The sequence below is a fragment of the Elaeis guineensis genome, chromosome 1 (genome assembly GCF_000442705.2).
Source record: "Elaeis guineensis isolate ETL-2024a chromosome 1, EG11, whole genome shotgun sequence".
Taxonomy (NCBI): domain Eukaryota; kingdom Viridiplantae; phylum Streptophyta; class Magnoliopsida; order Arecales; family Arecaceae; genus Elaeis; species Elaeis guineensis.
Window position 1 is genome coordinate 73,605,687 of NC_025993.2, and position 23,639 is coordinate 73,629,325.

Below are 23,639 nucleotides of genomic sequence, written 5' to 3' on the forward strand. Positions count from 1 at the left end.
ATTTTGAATTTCAAATTTCAAATTTAAACTTTTAAATTACAACTTAATCTATGCATGCAAATTCATATATCATATCTTAGAACCTGCTCTGATACCATTTGAAGTGAAATTCAGTGCAGGGATAAAATGGTAATTTTAAAACTTTTTTAAAATTATGATTTTACAGTGAAAAATATTAATTAATTTAATTAATTAATATATATTTATCCTACACTAGGATCTAAATATGATATACAGCATGCATGCATTTAAATTTGAAATTCAAATTTGAACAGTAAACACTTTATTGTAATGTGTTCAGAACATAATACCTTTGTGCGGATGGTAGATCGCCATAATTTGATCACCACCGAGAGAGTCTGATCATCGTGATGCAGCCACACAGTACGTCTGGCCTCTACGGATCATCCACACAAGGCTCTCGATCTGATCGGCTCCTCACGAGTGCTAGCTCATTGTAGAGCCCTTTCAACAGCTGATGCTGATCGAACTCCTTCGATCGATGTCTGCCAATTCTTTGGATATTTTGGATCATTAGCAGACATGCTTGAGAGGATGTTGAAGATCTTCCTAAAATTTGGTGGGCTCATGACACTCGTAGCTCACCTTCTTACTTCCCGAACCCCATGCTAAAACCCTAGGGAACTCACTGGAAACCCTGTGCCCACTTGTTTTTTCTTTTCTTTCTTTTTCTCTCGGAAGGATATGGACTTCTTACTTATGCACAAGGCTTCCTAATGCCCCACTCTTTTTCTCCAAAAAATTTTGCACATGCCCCACCTTTCTCCTCCTTTTAAAACAACATCGAACGTGTCTTATCCGCGTGAGAGGATAAAGATAAGTGGTTGCACATTTGAATTCAAATCAAATTTGAATTCAAATGCAAAACCAACTCATCCCTATCCACTTGGACATGAGAAGAGAAGGGGTGTGAGTTGATTTGTGCATAGAGAGTTTACACGAGAAATACTTTCTCATGTAAAATATGGGGCGCACAAGATAAGAGCATGGCGCATGGATTAGTTGGTTGCTCATTCAAATTCAAACTTTCTTTTAAATTTGAATGGCCAACCAACTTATTTTTATCCAGATAATTGGCACACAAGGGTGGGCGTGGGATGCCTTCTACGTGGAGAAAATTCATGAGAAGTTGCTTCTCGTGAATTCAAATATGCATAGAAGAAGTGAGGTGGCGCAGGGAGAAAGGTCAAGGTGGTTTGAACCTAATTGAGCCAACCTAATCTAAATAGGTTAAGCACAATTAGACTAAATTAAATTCAACTTAATTAGACTTAATTAGGCTCAATAAAATTCTAATCAAATTAGAAATTGATTAAGCCCAACCCCTGATCAAATCAAGGATCAAACCATCTCGACGATTAGGTCAACTCTTAACCTAATCGGGTCAAACCCAACTGAATCCAATTCAATTGGACTTGATCCAAAAATAATTACTCAATCAAATTGAGTTAATTAGTGATCAAATCACTAATTAAATCTCTCATAAATATTGAGTCCAAATCCAATAGGCAATCGGATATCAAAGTCCATCAATATGAAACCTTGATCGTAGAGTCCCAAACCAGTGGGACTCTTGATCCCGGTACCCAAAATGTGTGGGACTTATGATCAGAGAATCCTGATTCTCGATCACATAGTCTCAGATACGTAAGAATCATAGTCTACAAATATTAAGACTCTTCATCAGCCATCAGATTAGATAGGAACCTCTAATGTGTGTGACCCCGCAGGTTCGAACCTAAGCCGGTAGCACAAGAACCGATTCCTGTACTAATCGAAGTGACCATCTAGCAATGGTACCCGACATCCGGATAGGTCGAATAGTTGCAATTGCAATACTCAGAACCTACGTGAATATGGTTACTGTATAATTCATCCCTTTTGACCCCTGTGTTTAGGACGACTCAGGGTTAAACTGTCAACCCTGATTAGATCATCCGAGTCATGCTCAACTCAATCAATCCTGTGACTCCTCACTAGGACTACCCTGACCAAGATTTTGCAAAATTGAAATATGACTGTACACAGCTCCTAAACTGGAGTGGTCAATCCCATCTTGACACACGCACTGACAAGTCAAGTACTTGACTACACCCAGCAGCCTTCCATCACTGAATTAGAAATTCAGGTAGTCCAGTGCCTAAGTGCAGTGAGTTGCTTGCAATCACCGTGACGGTCTCAGGTCGGAGGGATATTTATATCCATATCCCATCAGAGCAAATCTTGACGCAGAGATAGCTCTGGAGTCGATCACGTTCAGTGCAGATGTACCCTTACATCTCACCTGTATGCCATACCAGTGTCTCCACACTCCTTGGTTAAGAGGACAACCAACCTATATGGCACACAATGACCTATGCTCGATAAACATTGTTGTCCTTGGTAACAACATATCATTTGGTCACGAACAGGTTTAAGGACTAAACGACAAATCCTCCTTTGTCGAGTCTAAATAGTCCTAAAGACTTCACCACAACACAGGAGTTCATTAGAAGATGATAATTTGTGATGAAAAATACCAAAATAATTTTAATTTATTTATAATTTATGTACTAATACAACAAAGAGCACAACCGTCAACAGGCTGACGATTGACTTTGGGACACTATTCCCAACAATATCAATCCTTATGACAAGTCTTGTATTAACATAACAAACTAACCATAGTTCATGATGTAATATTAACCTAGCATGAAGAAAGATCCTTAGTAGTATTTTCAACATTAAGATTTTTCAATATCAAGATCACTTAATCAAATTGGCCAGTCAAGTAAGGTAGGGGTCTCCCCATTGCTTTCTTTAGACATCAATAAATTGACTAGGTCAGATAATAGAACCATTTAAAGAACCACCTATAGCACTTTTCTAGACACCAATTGATCAATTGATCAAGAATTGGTTAACCCATAGTTGCATATCACTACCACTTAATATAATTTTTAATGAAGGCTTTTATTTGGTCTCATGCATATTCTAACTATATAATCTAATTTATATATTAATATTAAAATATTCTATATGTGTAACTATAACATATAGACATTCATCATCGTAGGACAACCTTGCAGCATAATCCCGTTATGCTAGGACAACCTTATGTCAGGATGATGAAGTGGTGAATCATATATGCATTATTTCATATCATCATATGAAAGCATAATAGATGACATAAATTATTTTATAGCATGAATCATACTATGCATCACATAAACATTATGTATACATGATTGAACCAAACAAAGACCGGCTCTGATACCACTGTAGGGTTTAATGGTGGACATGCACAGCGGAAGCATAATAAATTTTAAAATTTTAAATTAAAAAATTTTAAATATTAAACCTTTAAATTAGTATCTCCTTGATGATTAACAATCATATATAACATAAATTTAAAATTAAATTCAAGCTATAGAAGAATATCGGTAGCGCTTAATCCAAATTCTGGCAGAACCTCCATCAGGCACCCAAATGTTCGCCCTCCAACGGTGATCTACATAGGGCTATGATCAGGACACCAACTCTTTGAGACGATTCTTCCTTCAAAATTCTTACTCTAAAAATTTTTTTGGACACCAGGATCTCAAGACCCTCTTCCTCTTCTCTAGCCTTCCTATCCCTATCTTTCTTCTCTCCTTGACTTCCTTAATTCTCTTTCTAGATTCTTGTCCTAAAATCAGACTTGTCCTTACTATTTTTGGACTTATCCTAATAAGAGAAAGAAGAGACTAATAGGATAATAGGGAGAGAATGTTAGAAAGAAGGGAGGAATTAAAAATCTGAATGAATCAAACCCCCCTGGTGCACCTCTTTTAAATACTTAGCAATGGGTTGCCTTCGAGAATTATTCGCGCCCCCTCCACATGCCATATCATATCCATCAGAAAATCTCACACCTCCTGATGAATTCTCACACCCATCTAAAAAATTTTAACATATGGCAATCATCAAAAAAAAAATCCAAGAGACACTTCGCGCAGAAGGACTCTTCAAAATATTTTTCTCGATGATTCTCCGATGCGTTGCATATCTTCCCATTGTGTAATTTTTCTCCACCACCCATCAGTATAACTTTATCCATCCAATGGCCAAAAATGAAGGAACTAATATCAAAATGGTGTGGAAAAAATCTCAGATTAAGAAGTGGCATGACAATTGGGTTAGAGTCCTTCACAAGTGGGACTCTTGGTCAAGTGCATGGATCAGATTGGTAGGATTTCCAAATTTGACCAATTTCCATGATTAAACCAAAAGGTGTTTTAACTTTAGAAAAATTTTTTGTACTCAAAATTAAGTCAGAAATCATCAAAAAATTTATTTCATCATGAAACATTGGATAAACTCAAGAAAGAGGCATCCTATCTCATGGGATGCGAAACCTATTTTTGCGCACAAAGACTGCACCCACGCACAAGAAAAATTCTTGATGCATGGGGACTTGGTTTTCTGACTCCAAATTTTGTAGCCAAGGGCTGATCCAACTCAAATCCAAAATTGATTTGAATTAATTTAGCTTTAATTAGCCCAATCTAGAATCAATTTCAAACCCGATTCGAAACAGGGAGCTAGTTTTTGGAATATGTGCTAGCTTGTCTATTTTGCAAACATGATCTAATCTAATTAGACCCCTGATCAATTTTCTTTGTGTGTGACACATTGATTTTCATATCTAGCCAATGGTGGGTCTGAGTGCAAGTTGATTTGATTTGATTAAAATTTAATCTAACCAATCTAGATCCAATCGAGCTAACCCGATTTCAGTAATTAGAACTCTTTCTAATTGGAGATCGAATTAAACTCTTTAATTTGATCAAATTCACAAGACAAGATTGACGTCTAATAACATATTATGTCTATCTGAAAGATATAAAATTTTGATAAAAATATCAAAAATATCTTTCAGTAGAAAGTTATCGTATAATTCGATCCTGCGATCTTCCTGCACCCCAAATATGACTCTGGATATGGAATGATGTCAAATTCAATATCATACTCATATTTTTCTTAATCTTAAATGGTAATTTAATTAATAAAATATTAAAAATTCTTTCTAATTTTTATTCTACTTTGATCAAAGGCTTCCTGAATTATCAATCGATCAGAGCAAGTAGGATGAGATCTCCTCTTACCAGGAGTGATCGATTTCATGTTGACCTACTCACAACCTCTATACATATTCCATTATATTCAGAACACCCTGTACATGACTAAGTCATGAATGAGTATGAACCAAAAATATGGATTCATATATATAAGATTCTATGGTAGTCTCAGGTCAAAGGATTATATGCATAACTTCCACTATAAGAAAACATCTTTTGACAGGTAAGTAGCTTCCATAAGATGTTTTTTAAGTTGGATCAATTCAGTGAACTCATTCTCTAATGAGCATCCACTTTTTTGTATTAGTGTTTCACACAAGTGGCATATGAGATCAGTCACCTTCTCTATCGAGCATACATAGGAAGTGCTAGTCTATCCAGAACATTGATCCCCTACTCAATACTCCTATGACTAAGAACATTCTAATTTAGAGTTTTTAGGATTTTAGGTCTCACAGGTATGATCTCATCATAATTCTAAGTCCATTATCCTGATTTATGGAGTTCATCATAATCATTATAAAAATAAGATGCAGCATATGATGAAAAATATCTTTTATTTATAAAGAGTTAATACATGAGTCTAAAAGATTACAAGAAAAATTTATCAAAATATAAAATTTTGATTGGCTTGTAAGGCATATTCCTTTCAACTACTGGTTGGTTATGCAAGGTTTTGTGCGACAAAACAAAGAAGACCACCATGAGGAAAAATAAGGAGGAGCAGACGCTGATTTGTTTTTGGCATGGAGACCCCTTAGACATCCTTCTTCTTGGCGTGAAGGTTCCTGTCCAAGATTCCTTCCAACCATGAAGAAGATCTCATCCTCTCCTTGCTTTCCTTCTAAGAGATCAACACCTCGAGGATCATCCTTCTTTCCTGCGGGGCTTAGTCTGCATGCGAAATAGAGGGTCTATATCTTCAGACCTCGTGAGGCATCAGATTCAAGTAACCTCTTGAGAATTTTGATTTTTATTCCACTACATATAAGATAATTTGTAAAGATTATAAAGTTTTAGAATAAAAAATTTTTCAGACGCATCCTGACGATCCGATCCTGATCAAATTTTTTTTTCTTCAATTCCTACAATGAACCTACTGTAGCCAATATGAACCGTAAGACCCATATGACTAAGGACCAAATGTATGTACCATTAAACTACAGCAATCTTATTGTAAATAGCTGAGGCACCACAAGTCTAAAAACTAGTCATACTACTGCAACATCGAGCAAGTCACTGATGAGTAAGTAGTCATCCAACTGACTTCTCATATTGATCATGTCCGTATCCTTAATCTCTAATAACCACTTGTACTCTTGCTCTAGTATCCCTATACTGTAGACTTGAGACTCATCTATCCTAAAAGAAAAGTGATCTATGCACCAATCTATCCAAATCAATTACCATCTCCATGATGATCCACTGATTGGGAGTATTTAGGAATTAATTACTAATAACATATGCCTCAAATTTTTAATTCTTGAGATATGTGTCATGATCTTATTAATTTTTTGGATGATTCATAGACACATACATAATATAATAAAATTAATAACTTAATTTTATTAATAATAAAAATATCAAATATAAAATTATATCTTAGAATAAATATATATGTCAGTCTGATTGACTTCTAGGATATACATCTAACAATCTCTCATTTGCACTAAAGCTAAACAGTTACATACCTAAGCCCCATCTTCTCAAGAGGTGCTTCAGTCTTCTGTTGGCTAAGTGGCTTAGTCTATGGGCCTACCACGTTATCTATGGAGTCTACTCTCTACATCTCGATATAGTTCTTCTTAAGGTAGTTTCGTATAATATGAAATCGTTACTCTATATGCTAGGACTTCTAGTGAGATCTAGGCTCTTTAACTAGAGCTTGCATTTTCTAGCAGAGATTTCAAGCAACAGAGAATTGATACTATATTGAGAAAAGATAAAAAAAAAAAAAGTGGTGAGCTATTGGATCTTGGTTTCACTTCAATCATATCTCAGCAAGCAGACAATCTATATTATCACTCTACCATTTCATCTATACAAATTGCCGATCTAGGTGTGGATCCTTCAGGATCAAGAGATATTCATGGTGAGCTTCTTGATCTGAATAAAAAGGATCCAAAAAAATGGATTGTCTCATATTAGAGTAAGTGGTCTGTGTACGGATTAACTATGATATGTGTGGTTGGACTGGTCCTACTAGATGAAGCATCATCAACTTCTGGATATATTGTGATGGAAGAATATTTTTTCACAAGTTTTAATGCTGGAGCTAAGGTGCACGATGCCAGCTACATCCTCAGATTGATGGAAGAGATGATTGATCAGATAGGAGAGTGAAATGTCATGCAGGTTATCACAGATAATGGACCACAGTATAAGACTGCAGGAGAGATATTGATGGAGCAGTGACCGTATATTTTTTGGACCCCGTGTGCTGTACATTGTATCAATCTGATGATAATGAATATTAAGAAGATTCATAAAGTGCAGAAGATAGTGGAGTCACCACAGAGCATCATCAGATTCATCTACAACCATACATGGATCCTATCATTAATGCGGTAGTTTGCGGGAGGTGATATATTAAGATCAGATATCACATGGTTTGTTACTAATTATATAGTACTTAATAGATTGATTGATAAGAAAGTACATCTATGTCAGATATTTGTCAATCTTGAGTGACAACAAAATAGATATGCCAGGACAGGCATTAAAGGGAGCAATGTGGAGAGTTTAATGACAAGACAATCATTCTGGCAATGGGCTGAGAAGATAATGACGGCTATCAAGTCTCTATATGAAGTACTTCAAACTGTGGATGATGAGCAATATTCCTAGATGGGCTTCTTATATTATATGATAGAGAGGGCAAAAGAACAAATCAAAATGGTAGATCCATAGCATGTTGATGAGTACATCAGGATCATCGACCATCGATGGGGCTATCAAATGGATAGAAAGTTGCATTTAGCAAGTAAACAGCACTTTCAAAATTTGTATAAATAACTTTAATCAATTATAAAAATCTGTATGCAACTTATTATCTGAACCCAAAGTTCTAATACTTCATACCTGAGATTGATATGGATGAAGAGCTTTTGTCCATCCTACGAAATGTAATAGACAAGATGGAGCCCAATCCAGACATCACGGCTGTATCTTGAACAAGTAAGTTAAGTTTAGTAATGTTTATTAACTTAGTTGTATCTTCAACTAGTAAGACATTATAACAAATAATTTTTTTACCGATGAAAATATTTAGGGAGGGCACAAAATCATTTGAAAGTAACGTAGCGATCAGAAGCAAATCAAAGATGAATCTAGGTATATATTAATAAATCTATTATCAAATTGATATATTCAATCTTTTTTTAGATTTTGCTAAATTTCAATAATTTTGTAGCTGAATGGTGGGTGCATTTTAGTGGATCCACATGAAATCTGAAGGATCTTGTCATTAAGATCCTCTCCCAAATATTTTCATTGAGTGGATGCGAGCGCAACTGGTCAACCTTTGTCCTTAACCATAGCAAGCAAAAGAACTATCTAAAATAAAAATACCTCAATGATCTTGTGTATGTGCACTATAATTTGAGACTAAGGCTTAAATATATTAAGAAAAAAGTTCAGCTGAAGTACTCAGATCCGACTACGAGTGATTTTATTGATAAAGATGAAGATCCAATGATCGGATGGGTTATGAGTCAATAACACGAGCCAGAGCTTAATGAGCCAGGATCGCCTCCATGATCTATCAATTTTGTTGCGAGTGAGGCTGGAGTGGTTGCCTCTTAGTGGGCAAGTAGCAACATTTCACATAGGCCTCTAATCGATACGCCACAACGTCTACCCTCACACCTAGATAGCCTAAGCAGGGCATGATGAAAGGGCAGTCAGCTACTATGCATAGAGATTAAAAAAAAATAATAATTACAGCCTTAGTAGAGAGAGCATTTAGTTCACTTAGATTCAGACATAAGACAGAGCAGTGATGATAGTTCTTCAACTACTCATGGATCTGATGATCATGGAGGAATCGGAGGATAGAAGGTGTAGCCAGTTGGTGATCTTCAATTTATTGGTGAGTCTCAATTTACTCACATCATGCTGGATAGAGACCACATTGTACGACCTAGTAGAGGCCATGATGATACGATTTCATGCAAATGACAGACTCTGTGAGGTCCTTTAGGATATGATGCAGCTACAGATGACCTCATACGTAAAGTAGGATCTATAGATATATCAAGTTCATCTTCGTATTCTGGATCCTCTTATCAACAGCCACAAATAGCCTATGATCCTTATGGATATGGATATGGTGCATTGGAGACATTATCTTCTAATAGCTACTATCTTGTGCAGTCTGGAGCATCTTATGGATCAAAATTTACTGTCGGTATATTTAGATGGACTCCTTCACAATCAGGCTATCAATCTGATGATACCTCTCAAAGTTAGGACCTCAGTGATAGATCAAGGATGAGTTATGATCCAGCGTGCTTATCTTATGGAATGAGCACAAAAGATTATAATACTATATGGCTAGAGGGATGGACTAATATTCCTCTTGACTGTGTAAATGATCCAAATATTTATGGACATCGATGTTCGATCAGATTCTGATGATTAGTATGTATTGAGTATTTTTAAATTTTTTAATTGATTTAAGCATTGTAGAATCCAATGATATCTAGTCCATGTATTGATTATTTAGGATGCTAAATAACATAATATCATACTTAGATTTGTGTCACACGTGATTAAAGATATATTAGAGTGATGCGAATATTAATAAATATCACTAAATATCAATTTAGATTTTAAAATATTAAATAATTCATAAAAACTTGATTAGACACCTTTCTTCCAAAAAAAAGTAAAAAAAAAAATTGGCATGTCGGTTCAGCCGGCATGCCCGCATACCGTGTGTCGGTATGGTACCGAACTGATACCGTACCAAATCAATTGGTGATCGAAATGGTCATCGATATCGATTTTCAAAATCTTGATTGTATTTTTTCTGAAAGATAACATGATAGATTAATGAATGTAATTGTAATGTAATTGAATGCATGAATGCATAAAATCAAACATACACACAGATATACACGTGTGTTTATAAATACATATCATATATTAAATGGATTTGAAGTACAAAATATGTACTGACATCTAATTCCTTGTGGAATGTCTATGCCGCTCATAGATGTTGGGATCCTGATCATAGTTTCGGCTAACAAAATTAGACTTGTAATCTAGTTGAGGTTGTGGAGGATAGTAACCACTCGAATGCAACACCTCAAATGAAAGAAGTCTATACGGGTCATACCTTGGTTGTCCAGAACATGATCTCACTTATGATTTGGATCTAGATATGTTCAGAGACCTTACTTTGCATTGTAGGTCATTGCAGTAACAGCCATATGTCTCAAACCACCTTAAGGGGTCTGTCTTCTATATGCAATCATATCTTTGCTGGCTCTAGATCATGTATCATAATTCATATCTTGCATGGCATAAGGGAGCTGCAACTCACCAATAAACTGACTAGGATTATAAAACTAAGTTGTATGAACCCGTGCCACATCCATTGCTACCTCCTTGAGCATCAGATGCATCATTTCTTGAAGCCTTGAACTATCATTATTGTCATTGCTTGCATCATGAGATGATCAGTCATCTAAGGGTTCAATGTCTTAGAATTAGAGTGAACAAACTCCTCATCCATTCTTTTCAATATATTTGTGGTTCTCTTTCCCTTTCTTGTTTGAGAAGCTACTTTCTCTCCTTGGATGCCTTGTTTGCCTGGCTTTACTTGGTGGCCTGACTAAGCTCTCCACCTTGATTGGCCCTACTTTTCTATGCTGAGAATTATGTCCTAAAGTCAATCGTTTGACGATTGTACTAATTATAAATATATATGAATTGATAAATAATAAAAGTTATTAAATATTTTTTATCATAAGGATACATCTTCTAACAAACTCGTATGTTGTGATGAAGTCCTTAGGACTATTTTGATCGATAAAAGAGGATTTATCACGTAGTCCTTAAATTGATTCGCAACCAAACGATACGCTATTACTAGGATGATAGCGATATCAAGTGTAGGTCGTTGTGTGCCATATATGTTGGTTGTCCTTGTAACCAAATGGTATGGAGATACTGATATGGTATACAGATGATATGTAGGAGTACATCATCACTAAACATGATCAACTATAGAGCATTCTGCTGTTAAGAATAGCTCGCGAAGGGTATGGGTATAAGTGTCCCTCCGATCTGAGATCACCACGGTGACTTGCAAGTAACTCACTGTACTTTGGTATCAAACTAACTGAGTTTTTAATTTAGTGATGGAAAATTTTTGGGTATAGTCAAGTACTTGTCAAATCAGTACATGAGTCAAGATCGGATTGACCCCTCTGAATTAGTAGGAGATATGCATCAGTGTATTTTAATTTAGCAAAACCTGGGCCCGGATAATCCATGTGATAGATTTGAAAAAGATTGAAATACAATGTAGATGACTTATCTAGGATTGACAGTTAAATCTTAGGTTATCCTCGAGCATTAGGATCAAAGGAATGAATTATACGATAATCATATGCTAATAGATTCTTGAATGTTGTTTCACCATCATTCGATCTATTCGGATGTTGGATCATCATTGCTAGATTACATTGATTGTTTCAAAAAGTTATTTCTATGCTACCAACTTAGGTTCGAACCTATGGGGTCACACTCAAAAGAAATTTTTGACTGATCATGTGGCTGATCAACGATTGAGAATCATTTAAGGGCTTAATCATCAATTCGATTGATGGTTAACCTTATGTAAAAGTTGTAATAAATTAATTCATCAAGTGTTAGTAAATTAATAAATAATTAATTAGTAATTAGATTATTAATTAACTTAATTTGATTGAGCAAAAAGAATTAAATAAAATCTAATTGAATTAGATTCAATTAGGTTTGACCCGATTAGATTATAAGATGATCTAATCGCTAAGGGAGAATTATTCCTGATTTGATCGGAACTTTGGTTCAATCAATTTTTAATTTGATTAGAATTTGATTAGAATTTGATTAAAAATTTATGAGCCTAATTAGATTGAGTTTTATATATTTTATTTGGACTAAACCAGATGTGATTTGGTTTAGATTCAAATAAGAAAACTTAGAGTCCTTATTGGAATGAGACTCTTCTCCCTGTGCCAATCCAGATTGCATGCCATATATCTTCACACACAAAATTATTTTGTATGATATTTTTTCACACCAAAGAGTCCTTTCCCTTATCTATCTCACATTCAAATCTGATTTGGCTTTGATAAAAGAAAGATTCTAAAATTAGATTTTAAAATATTTCTTATTAGGAGAATCTGTTCTCATCCAGATCAACCTCTCCATGCTAATAAATTTTTTTCTCCTTATATGTGCAATATTTTGAGGAACTTTTTTGTGAAAGATCAGTTTGAGAATTGATTTACTGTAAAAAAATATGAGAAGAGGCATCCCATATTTTTTTGATATACTTTGGGATATGAAATTATGTAGGGAGGTGGAATACTATAAGAGTCCAGGATCACTAGGACTCTTCACCCCACCTCCTTATACGCCTATAAAAGAAAGTATCCCAACACCCTGACCATTGTGGCCCCTTCTTAGCATCTTATATTTTTGGGAGGATCTCTCGAACATAGTACATTGTGATGATGATTGTCTCCTCCCAACCTTTATGGTTGTTTGGTTAGTTGCGAGGGTGACATGTATCATTCTGCCTACTATTTTGCATCTGCCCCACCCTCTCTTACTACAAACTATTTGGTTGAGGAGGTGATCTTGGCTCATCATACTCTGACTAATGCAAGCTCTCAAGCCAACCAGTCATCGAATCCTCATCATATACAAAATCATTGAGAAGTCGATCATTATTGTTCAGCTCCACTTTTTTTTTATATGCACTTCAATTAGAGTCTTAGATTGTAATGCACATATACCAAATCATTTAGATTCTTTCTTGGAAGGTAGTTTCTTTGTTTGTTATGAATTAGGGCTAAGATTGACTAGTTGCACTTACAACCACTTGAGGAGACCATCTACAAGAGGATCCAGATCATTAACCTTTGGAGGTGTTTTGGTGATAAGCCAAAGTAAAACCGACATTAAACTACAAAGGGAATCAAGTAAATTACATTTCAGACACTAGTTTTCGTAAAATATTAGATCGGTTTGTAGATGTCAGAAAGTACCTAGATCCATATTATCATTGCTTGCCACAGTAGCCCTTTCACTGAAGCTATGGGATCCCTCTCTAACAACTTCAATTTGTGAAGCGTACATGATATACGCTGTCAATGATCTACTTGATTTGACAATTGATGATCCTATATCTCATTAAAATTAAGTTACCTTCTCCAAACATTGGATGCCAACAACCAGATCAAGCTTTGCCTTATAAATCACATTATACTAGGAGGCCAAAAGTTCCTTGTTCAAGCCCATTCCTAGGACACGGTGCTAGAACTTTTGGTTTAGATTTTAGGCTGCCAAGACATTTTGTAATTGATTTAATTAACAAACAAAGGATTAAACTTAGATTTTATTTATGAAAATAAACAAGATATATATTTGTTCATTGAAAATAAACAAATGATTACCTGCTAGATATAAGTTCTTGCCATTTCGTAATCCCATCTTTGCTCAATGACATTAATGTACTCATTATCATGCTTCGGATCTACCTACCTAATCTTGGCTTTAGTAGCTCTCATCAGATAGTACAAGAAGCATATATGAGGGTATCTTTCTCTACCCATGGTCTGGAGCACTCGATATAATGGTTTAATAGCTTTAAATATTTTCTTGGCCCACTTCCAAAACTTCTAGCTTGTTACTCAGCCCTTTACATGATCGGCTTCCATGCTCCTATGGCCATATCTACTCTCCTATCGCTCGACACTCATAAACATTTGATGTAGAGCTGCCTTCTTTTCGATAAGGCTACTAAGTGCAGTTAGGGCTTAAAATGGGTTGGCTTAGATAGGGCCATGATTGACTTTGACCCAATCCAGTTTATTGTTCAGGTCCTGATGTCAAACCTAGGCACAGACCAATAGAAAGTTGGGCTTCATTGCCAAAACTTTTAAATTGGAGTTGTTCAAGGTTGGGTTAGGTTCATATATGACCTAATCCTAGTTCGAAAAATTTATGTTCAGGTCAGATCTGGCTTGGGTGATGTGCACCCCCTGTTCTTGACTCGATTGTGGCCTCCTGAGGGTTCTCAAACCCTTCAAGGAAAGCCTCACCATTGTTGCCTCCTCTAGTGATGGCTCCATGTAAGGAAGAAGAAGAAAATGAAGGGGAATAGAGAAATAGAAGTGGGGAGAAGAGCCTCTTCCTTTACTTTGGTCACATCATTGCTAGGCTACGGCCCCACCGGTGTCTCAAGGAGGTGGGCTGTTGGCTAGCATGCTCGATGTGGTGCTGTAATAGGGATGACCATTCATTGTGATGAAATATGAGGCACCCCTATTCACAAAGCCCTCCTCTCAGTCCTTTGTTATTTGATCGAATTGGTCTGACTAAACTTTCATCTTTTAGACTGGGTTCTCATGGTTACTATTGGGATGGCTTCTTTTACATCTTCTCAAGTTTTCATCTCATGTTCCACATCTACCTTAGCTCTTTTGCTAGTTGAAGCCAATAGCATCATTGTACTACTGGGGTATCGACTTGCCCGAGGACCCCATTGCCTTTGATGACTCATGGCTCATTGTGCAATGGGTGGTCTCGTATATGTATGGTGGGTCTAGGGTTGAGGCTTGGCTTGCTGACCATGCTGACTTTGATTGGGTCTCCAGTGACAGTGAAAGTGCAGGGGCCAACATAACCCACCACATGCTATTCTTTAAGGATCTAATGGATTTGATTGCTATATTAAAATTAATGGGGTAGTGTTGGTTGATCCTTTTTGGAAATAAATAGAATCAAATCAAAGATGATTAATCCAAGGATGAATGTGAGGTTTGAGAGGCTATGGAGGATGGTGTGCCCATTGATAAATGGGAGAGTGAGCAATGACCATCAGATGTTTCATTCCCCTATTCTCATTGAATTTATGCCATCCCTTTATGTATTAAGGTTTAATGGGTTGGTTTAGGTCAGGTGAAGTCTGGTCGGGTAACAAATAAGGATACCCAATATAGATCCAAAAAACAAATGGATTGGATGGGGTTGGATCTATTTACACCCATTCATAACAGCTTAATTGGTGACCATAAGTGCTACATTGACAACGTTAGGAGCTAGAACAAGCAAAATTCATGTGACACTTGGCAAACTTAACAAGGTTTGGGCTTGGATTGTCACGCTCCAAATTCGAGACATAACACGGCCATGCTATCGAGGGATGGGCCCACGATAACACAAAGCCAAAAATTTATTTTCTTAAATATAATAACAGGTGCATCATAAATAAATATAATAATAAAGTTCAATTCAAATATTTAATTAAACAAAAACTGGTTCAAAGCATCTAAATCCAAAGATGAAATAATCCAAGCCTCAAAATTCATAATAGCTACAATCCATAAACTGAATTCCTAGTACAAAATTTTCAAGCTTGCTTTATTGATTCCCAAGCCTGGATTCTCTTTTCACCAGTCCTAGCCTTATTTCTCTGTACATGGAAAAGAAAATAAAAAGAATATGAGCTACACTAGCTCAGTAAGTAGACTTCCACTTCCTTACCGAATCAAGCATAAATTTTTTATGATAATGCATCATTTAGCAAATAATAATTATTGTAAAAATAAATATTTCATAGAGCGTATAATAAAACAAGTTATAAGCTCATCATGCATGCATAAATCATGTATATTTCACAATCATGAATCATAAATCATTTTTGTCATGTATTGGTGTTATGTTTCATAAATATTACTCACAGATGTTCGTGCTAAGGTCACTATTATACCCGTGATAGGGTCATGTTTCTTAATCGACAGAGTTCTTAATTCATGTGCCAACTTTATACCCGCTGGCAGGGCCATGTTTTATATGGATGCTAGCTCCGAATGTCGACCTTCCCGAAGAAATTCATTCATAGCTATCTGAGAGCTTTTGAAATCTTTATATCTTTTTCTTAAACCATACATATACATAGAATAAAATCTCATACTTCATAATCATGCAACTTTTATAAAATACATTCATGTAATCAATGCTCATAATAAAATATACTTTTTCATATCACATATGCTGATCCTGATTTTACGAAAAATATGACTTCATCAATAAGAGATCATATGCATAAAAATCATGGAGATTTAAAAATAAATAAGGAGTGTAAGATCTACATACCTCGATCGTCCTGGACCTTTTAATCTTTCTTAAAGGAATCGGACAGTCCTATTTAAAATATTAAATCATCAATAAATTTTATTTCATATATTTAATAAAATTATATAATATAAGAAGATAATCGATTTGATGATCAGTCCAATAAATCCTCCCTTTGGCTCTAAACAGATTTAAGGTCATAGGTCTCTAGGAGTGGAGAAGATGGCCTAATAGGAGATCCATAGGGCTTCTTAAAGAAAAAAAATTTTTAGAGAGAGAAAGTCCAATTCTAGAGAGAGAAAAATTTAAGAGAGAGATGAGAGAAACTTTCTCTTATGTGTATTCTTTTATTATTATTATTATTATTATTATTATTATTATTATTATTATTATTATATATTTTTTCTTTTCTTTTTCTTTTTCTTTTTCTTTTTCTTTTCCTTTTATAATAATAATAATAATAATAATAATTATTATTATTATTATTATTATTTTTCTTTCTTTTCTTTTCTTTTTTTTTTTTTCTTTTTCTTTTTCTTTTTTTTTCTTTTTCTTTTCTTTTCTTTTTTTTTTCTTTTTCTCATGGCCTTCTTTGGCCGAAACAGGGGACCTAGAGGTCCCCTTGTCTTTGACCAACCATTCACGATCGTACCATGCCCGGTGGTGGCCGGCGGTAAGGGATGACCCTCTCGAGTTCAGAGAGGCCAAAATCAGCGATCGACGATGACCATCGGCGCCTAAAAAACCAGAAAAAGGGGGAGGCCGAACAGAGCTTCCTTTTCTAACAAAATTCGATGACTCCTGTCACCGATAGTCATGCTCACCAGCACGAAAAAGAAGGGAGAGAAGAGAGGAAGAGGAGGAAGGACTTACCACAGCCTCTGATGACTCCCACCGGCGTGCAATCGCGGCGAGCACGAGTCCAGGGGCCGCGGCTTCAATCAAGAAAATCGAAGAGGAACTCCAGTGATCGTCGGTGATTGTTATGTCCTCTCTTAGAGGAGAGGAGGGGGGTTCTTATAGGGCTCGTCCTAGGGTCCTTTAATGGCCCTAGGACTCTGATTCCTGGTCGGAATCGGGAAAGGAGAAGTCTCCGATCGGGAGTCTTCTTCCCCCTCTTTTTTTTTTTTATCTGGGTGGGCTTAGTGGGCTTTAGGCCCAACAGATCGAGTTATCACATTCTACTCTCCTAAAAAAAATTTCATCCTCAAAATTTAACATACCTTCATTTTCAAATAAATATGGATATCTTGTCTTCATATCATCTTCAAACTCCCATGTAGCCTCTCTCTCTTCATGATTACTCCAATGAATCTTCACATACAGAATGATGCACCATCTTAGAACTTGCTCTTTTTGATCAATAATTCAGAGAAAAAATTCTTCATAGGCTAAGTCTTCATGAACTTGCAATGGCTCATACTTTATCACATTATTTGGATCAGGTACAAACTTTCTCAGTAGTGAAACATGGAAGACATTGTGCACTTTGGATAAATCTGGTGGCAAAGCTAGTTCGTAAGCAACATCTCCTACTCGATTTAAAATTTCAAAAGGTCCAATATATCGCGGACTCAGCTTGCCATATTTTTCAAACCTCATGACATCCTTAGTAGGTGATACTTTTAGAAAAACATGATCACCGACCTGAAATTCTAATTCTCTTCTTTTTCTATCTGTCCAACTCTTCTGTCTATCCTGTGCTACCTTGAGTCTTCTCTTAATTAGGTAAATTTTATTTCTAGCATTTTGAACTAACTTGGGACCTATTAATTTCTTTTCACCCACTTCATCCCAATATAGAGGAGATCTACACTTTCTTCCATATAGGGCTTCATAGGGTGCCATCCGGATACTAGAATGAAAACTATTGTTATATGCAAATTCAATCAATGTCACATGATTATCCCAATATCCTCCGAAATCAAAAGCACAAGCTCTTAACATATCTTCAAGAGTTTGAATTGTCCTTTCAGATTGGCCATCGGTCTGGGGATGGAAAGCAGTACTAAGCCTCAATTCTGTCCCCAAAGCATCTTGAAAATTTTTTCAAAATCTAGATACGAATCATGGATCTCGATCAGACACAATACTTATTGGAATACTATGCAGGCATACAATTCTATCAATATACATCCGGGCTAACTTATCAAGTGGAGTGCTAACTCGAAAAGGTAGAAAGTGAGCTGATTTAGTAAGCCGATCAACAATCACCCACACTGCATCATTTTTTCTTGCTGTCCTTGGAAGTCCAGTAATGAAATCCATCGTGATATGCTCCCATTTTCATTCTGATATCTCTAATGGTTTTAGCAAACCAGCAGGTCTTTGATGTTTGGCTTTCACTTGTTGGCATACCAAGCATTGAGATACAAACCGAGCTATCTCTTGCTTCATTCTAGTCCACCAGAAATATTGTTTTAAATCTCTATACATCTTTGTACTATCCGGATGAAAGAAAAAATGGGATTTATGGGCTTCTTTCAAAATTTTCTTCTTTAGTTCAGGATCTCTTAGAATACATAATCTGTTCTCAAAATAAAGAGTTCCATCTGTATGTAGCCTAAACTCAGTTCGTAGCCCTTTTTCCATGTCCTTCTTAAACTGACACAAACGAATATCATTTTGTTGGGCCGCTTTTATCTGTTCGATCAATGCTGATTGTACCATTAAATTTACTAATACATTCTTAACATCAGTACAAGTCACTTCAATTTGCAAATCTTCAAGATCCTTCAGAATTTGTTGCTGAAAGGATAGCAGAGTCATCACATTTGCTGAAGACTTCCTACTAAGTTCATCTGCCACCACATTGGCTTTTTCAGGATGATATTTAATATTTAGATCATAATCTTTTAATAGTTCAAGCCACCTTCTTTGCCTCATGTTCAGCTCTTTTTGAGTAAATAAGTATTTCAAGCTTTTATGATCAGTAAAGATTTCACATAATTCTCCATATAAATAGTGTCGCCAAATCTTTAAAGAAAAAATAATAGCTGCTAACTCCAAATCATATGTCGGATAATTCTGCTCATAGGCTTTTAGTTGTCGAGAAGCATAAGCTATGACCTTATCGTTCTGCATCAACACATAATCTAATCCCTTCTTGGAAGTATCACTATAAATGACAAATCCTTCATGACTAGATGGTAAAGCAAGAACTGAGACAGATATCAATCGTTGCTTCAGATCTTGAAAACTCTACTCACATTCACTAGTCCATTCAAATTTTATTCATTTCTAAGTTAAGTGGGTTAGAGGAATTGCAATTTGAGAAAATTCCTCGATGAATCTTCTATAATAACCAGCCAAGCCTAAGAAGCTTCTAACTTCCGTCACATTAGTCGGACAAGGCCAATTCACCATGGCTTCTATCTTTTTTGGATCGACTGAGATTCCTTCCTTAGATATTACATGGCCGAGGAAGACAACACTATCCAACTAGAATTCACACTTGCTAAGCTTGACGAAGAGCTTCTCTTCTCTCAAGATTTGAAACACAATCCTCAAATGTCTCTCATATTCCTCTATATTTTTAGAATAAATTAAGATATCATCAATAAAAACAACAACGAATTGATCCAGATACGGCTTGAAAATCCTGTTCATCATATCCATAAAAGCAACCGATGCATTGGTTAGTCAAAAAGGTATTATTAAAAATTCATAATGGCCATACCTGGTTCTAAATACAGTCTTAGGTACATCTTCATCTCTAATTCTTAGTTGATGATAGCTTGATCGTAAGTTAATTTTGGAGAAAACTTGTACACCCTGAAGTTGATCAAATAAGTCATCTATTCGAGGAAGAGGATATTTATTCTTTATGGTTACCTTGTTCAATTCCCGATAGTCAATGCATAAATGCATGCTCCCATCTTTTTTTTTCATAAATAACACAGGAGCTCCCTATGGTGATGTACTTGGTCGGACAAACATTTTATTCAAAAGTTCTTGTAGTTGATCCTTTAATTCTCGTAATTCTATGGGAGCCATCCGATAAGGAGGTTTTGATATAGGTCCGATTTCTGATGTGATATCAATTTTAAATTCAACCTCACGATCTGGGGGCAATCCGGGTAGTTCATCTGGAAAAATATCAAAAAATTTCTTGACAATTGGGATATCGTCCAACTTTATCTTTTCCTTCTCAGCATCTACTACATGAGCCAAAAATGCTTTGCATCCTTTCCTCAAAGCTTTTCTTGCATTCATGATTGAGATAATACCCAAAGATTGTTTGGATTTCATATTATGAACTTCGCCTTGAAAGAAGAATTGCGGTTCATCCAAAATTTAAAATATCACTCTTTTTCTAAAACAATCAATATGTGTATGGTACGAAGATAACCAGTTCATCCCAAGAATAATGTCAAAATCATGTATATTTAACTGAATCAAATCTGCTGCTAATTCTTTTTCTTCTATTTGGATTATGCAATTCTTAAAAATAATATTAGCAACAACAATATTTTTAAAAGGTGTGCTAACATATAATGGTTTATTTAGTTTTTCAGGCACACAATTCAAAGAAGTAGTGTTGCTCCTAGATTGATTTTGATGATTACAAAGCAGATTGAAGGGGTACCAATATTTTTTATTTGAAAAAGTCTTTGTGCTCTTCAGGGGCAAAATCATAATTTTACCAAAACCCTGATTTAATAGTATCATTTGGTAGAACAAAAGATTTATGATCTATTGGCAAAAATTTCATTGTTTTTGGACTTGTATTTTTGAAGTTATGTATGTTTGAAATCCATGAGTCGACTCATGAGTCAGCTCATGGCACAATGAGCAGTTTGGCACGCTGTATTTTTGGCTTGGCACGGCCTGTGAGTCGACTCATGAGTCGACTCTCAAGGCATGAGTCGACTCATGAGTCGACTCCTGCGGTTTTAGGCCAAAAGTCACAGAAACCTGTTTTCTGATTGTTGCAACAGAGGTCGACTCATGAGTCGACCCCTGAGGCATGAGTCGACTCATGAGTCGACCCCTGCGACGGGATTTTTCTGCAACGGCTAGTTTTTAACCCATTTTAAGTGCTTTTAATGCTCATTTAATGTGCTCTAACGGCTCTTTTTCTGCCTAGAATATTTTTCTCTATTTCTTAAAGCTATAAAAGGATTCAAAAGGTGGAAAACAAAGAAGAGATTAAGAAGAGAAAGAAAGAGATTGAAAAGAAAAAGGAGAGCATTCAAGAGAGCATTCAAGAGCATTCAAAAGAGAAAGGGTTTCTCAAGCCAACTTTTCAGCCCTAATCAAGAGCTCATTTAAAGCCTTCAAGAAGCCATCAATCCAAGCTCACCAACTCCTCAAGTGCTCAATCAATTCTTCATCCACTTTGAGAAAATCCAAAAAGGGGCTTCTTCTCTTGAGTAAAGTGTATTTAAAGTTATATTCGTTCATTAAAGGGGCTTTTCTTGTACTTATTTGTGCTATAATTGTTTTACTCATTTTGAGTAATTGTTTTTGTTTTGGAAGGGTTCCAAAACAAGGGAAGGTTGATCCGAACCTGAAATCGGAGTGTATTGGGTTGGCTTGTACCCGAAAAATAAGTGGACTAGCTTGGGATAGCTAGTGTCGGAGTTTTCGATGTTTATATTCGGGTTGAATACAAGTATTGTGGATTGAAATTCTCAAGTAGGAGCTTGGGGAGTGGATGTAGGTGTAAGGTTGGCACCGAACCACTATAAATCCTTGTGTTTGTGGTGTGCATAATTGCTTCTCTTTAACTCTTCATTATTTTCTTGCATTCTGGCTTTAGGCAATTAATCTTGAACTAAGGTCATTCTCCTCATTCATTTAGCTATTGACAAACATCTTTCATAAGTCATTAGTTAAGCCTAAAATTTTTTAGAAACCCAATTCACCCCCCCTCTTGGGTTGCATAGCTGGGCAACAAGTGGTATCAGAGCCCGGTGCTCTAGCCCTTCTTTGATCTAAACAATCAAAGAGCCAAAGATCTATGGCAACCCACGTCGGTACTTCTCTAGCCGAGGGGCAATCCACCAACCGACCTCCACTTTTCAATGGATCTAATTACACCTATTGGAAAGCTCGGATGAAAATATTCATGCAAGCACTTGACTATGATATGTGGAGTATCATAGTGAACGGCTCTCACACACCCACTAAAATTATAGATGGTGAGGAATCAACCAAACTCGAGAAAGAATGGGATGAGGTTGATAAAAAAATGGCCCAATTAAATGCTAAAGCAATGAATGTACTTTATTGTGCTCTTGATGCAAACGAATTTAATCGCATTTCTACTTGTTCATCTGCTAAAGAAATATGGGATAGGTTAGAAGTAACCCATGAGGGAACCAATCAAGTAAAAGAGTCTAAAATAAACATACTTGTGCATAAATATGAATTGTTTAAAATGGAGCATGATGAGTCCATAACTGTAATGTTTACTCGTTTTACTGATATCATTAATGGTTTGAAAAGTCTTGGTAAGTCCTATACTAACAGTGAGCTTGTAAGAAAGATTCTCAGGTCCTTGCCAAGAACTTGGGAAGCCAAAGTGACTGCCATCCAAGAAGCCAAGGACTTGAACACTCTACCTCTTGAAGAGCTTCTTGGATCTTTGATGACTCATGAGCTAAGCATGAAGCAACATCAAGAGGAAGAAGTCAAAAAGAAAAGAATCATTGCACTCAAATCCACAGCTCCTCCTGATGAAGAAACTGATGACACTGAGGATGAAGAACAGGATGAAGAGATGGCTCTCATCACCCGAAGATTCAAGAAATTTTTGAGGAAAAAGAAACAGGGGATGAGAAAGAGGCCTTTCACAAAAGGAGAACAAAGCAAAGAAAAAGAGAAAGACCAACCCCTTATCTGCTACGAGTGCAAGAAGCCGGGACACTTCAAATCCGAATGTCCACAACTGAAGAAAGGTCTCAAGAAGTTCAAGAAGAAGGCCATGATGGCCACATGAAGTGTGAGTGATGACTCAAGCTCCGATGAGGAAACCTCAACCGAACAAGCCAACCTGTGCCTTATGGCACACGAAAATGAGGTAATTTTTGAAACCCCTAGTGACTTTACATTTGAAGAATTGCATGAAGCATTCTATGATTTAGTTGATGAATTAAAGAAACTAGGGATGAAGAACAAGGAGCTAAAATTGAAAAATCAATCTTTACTAAAACA

General features: G+C 36.0%; 1 pseudogene; it reads right to left on the reverse strand.

Moving 5' to 3' along the window:
• The window catches only part of LOC140855887 (uncharacterized), a 126,621-nt pseudogene that overhangs the window by 93,654 nt on the left and 9,328 nt on the right, over window positions 1-23,639 (reverse strand).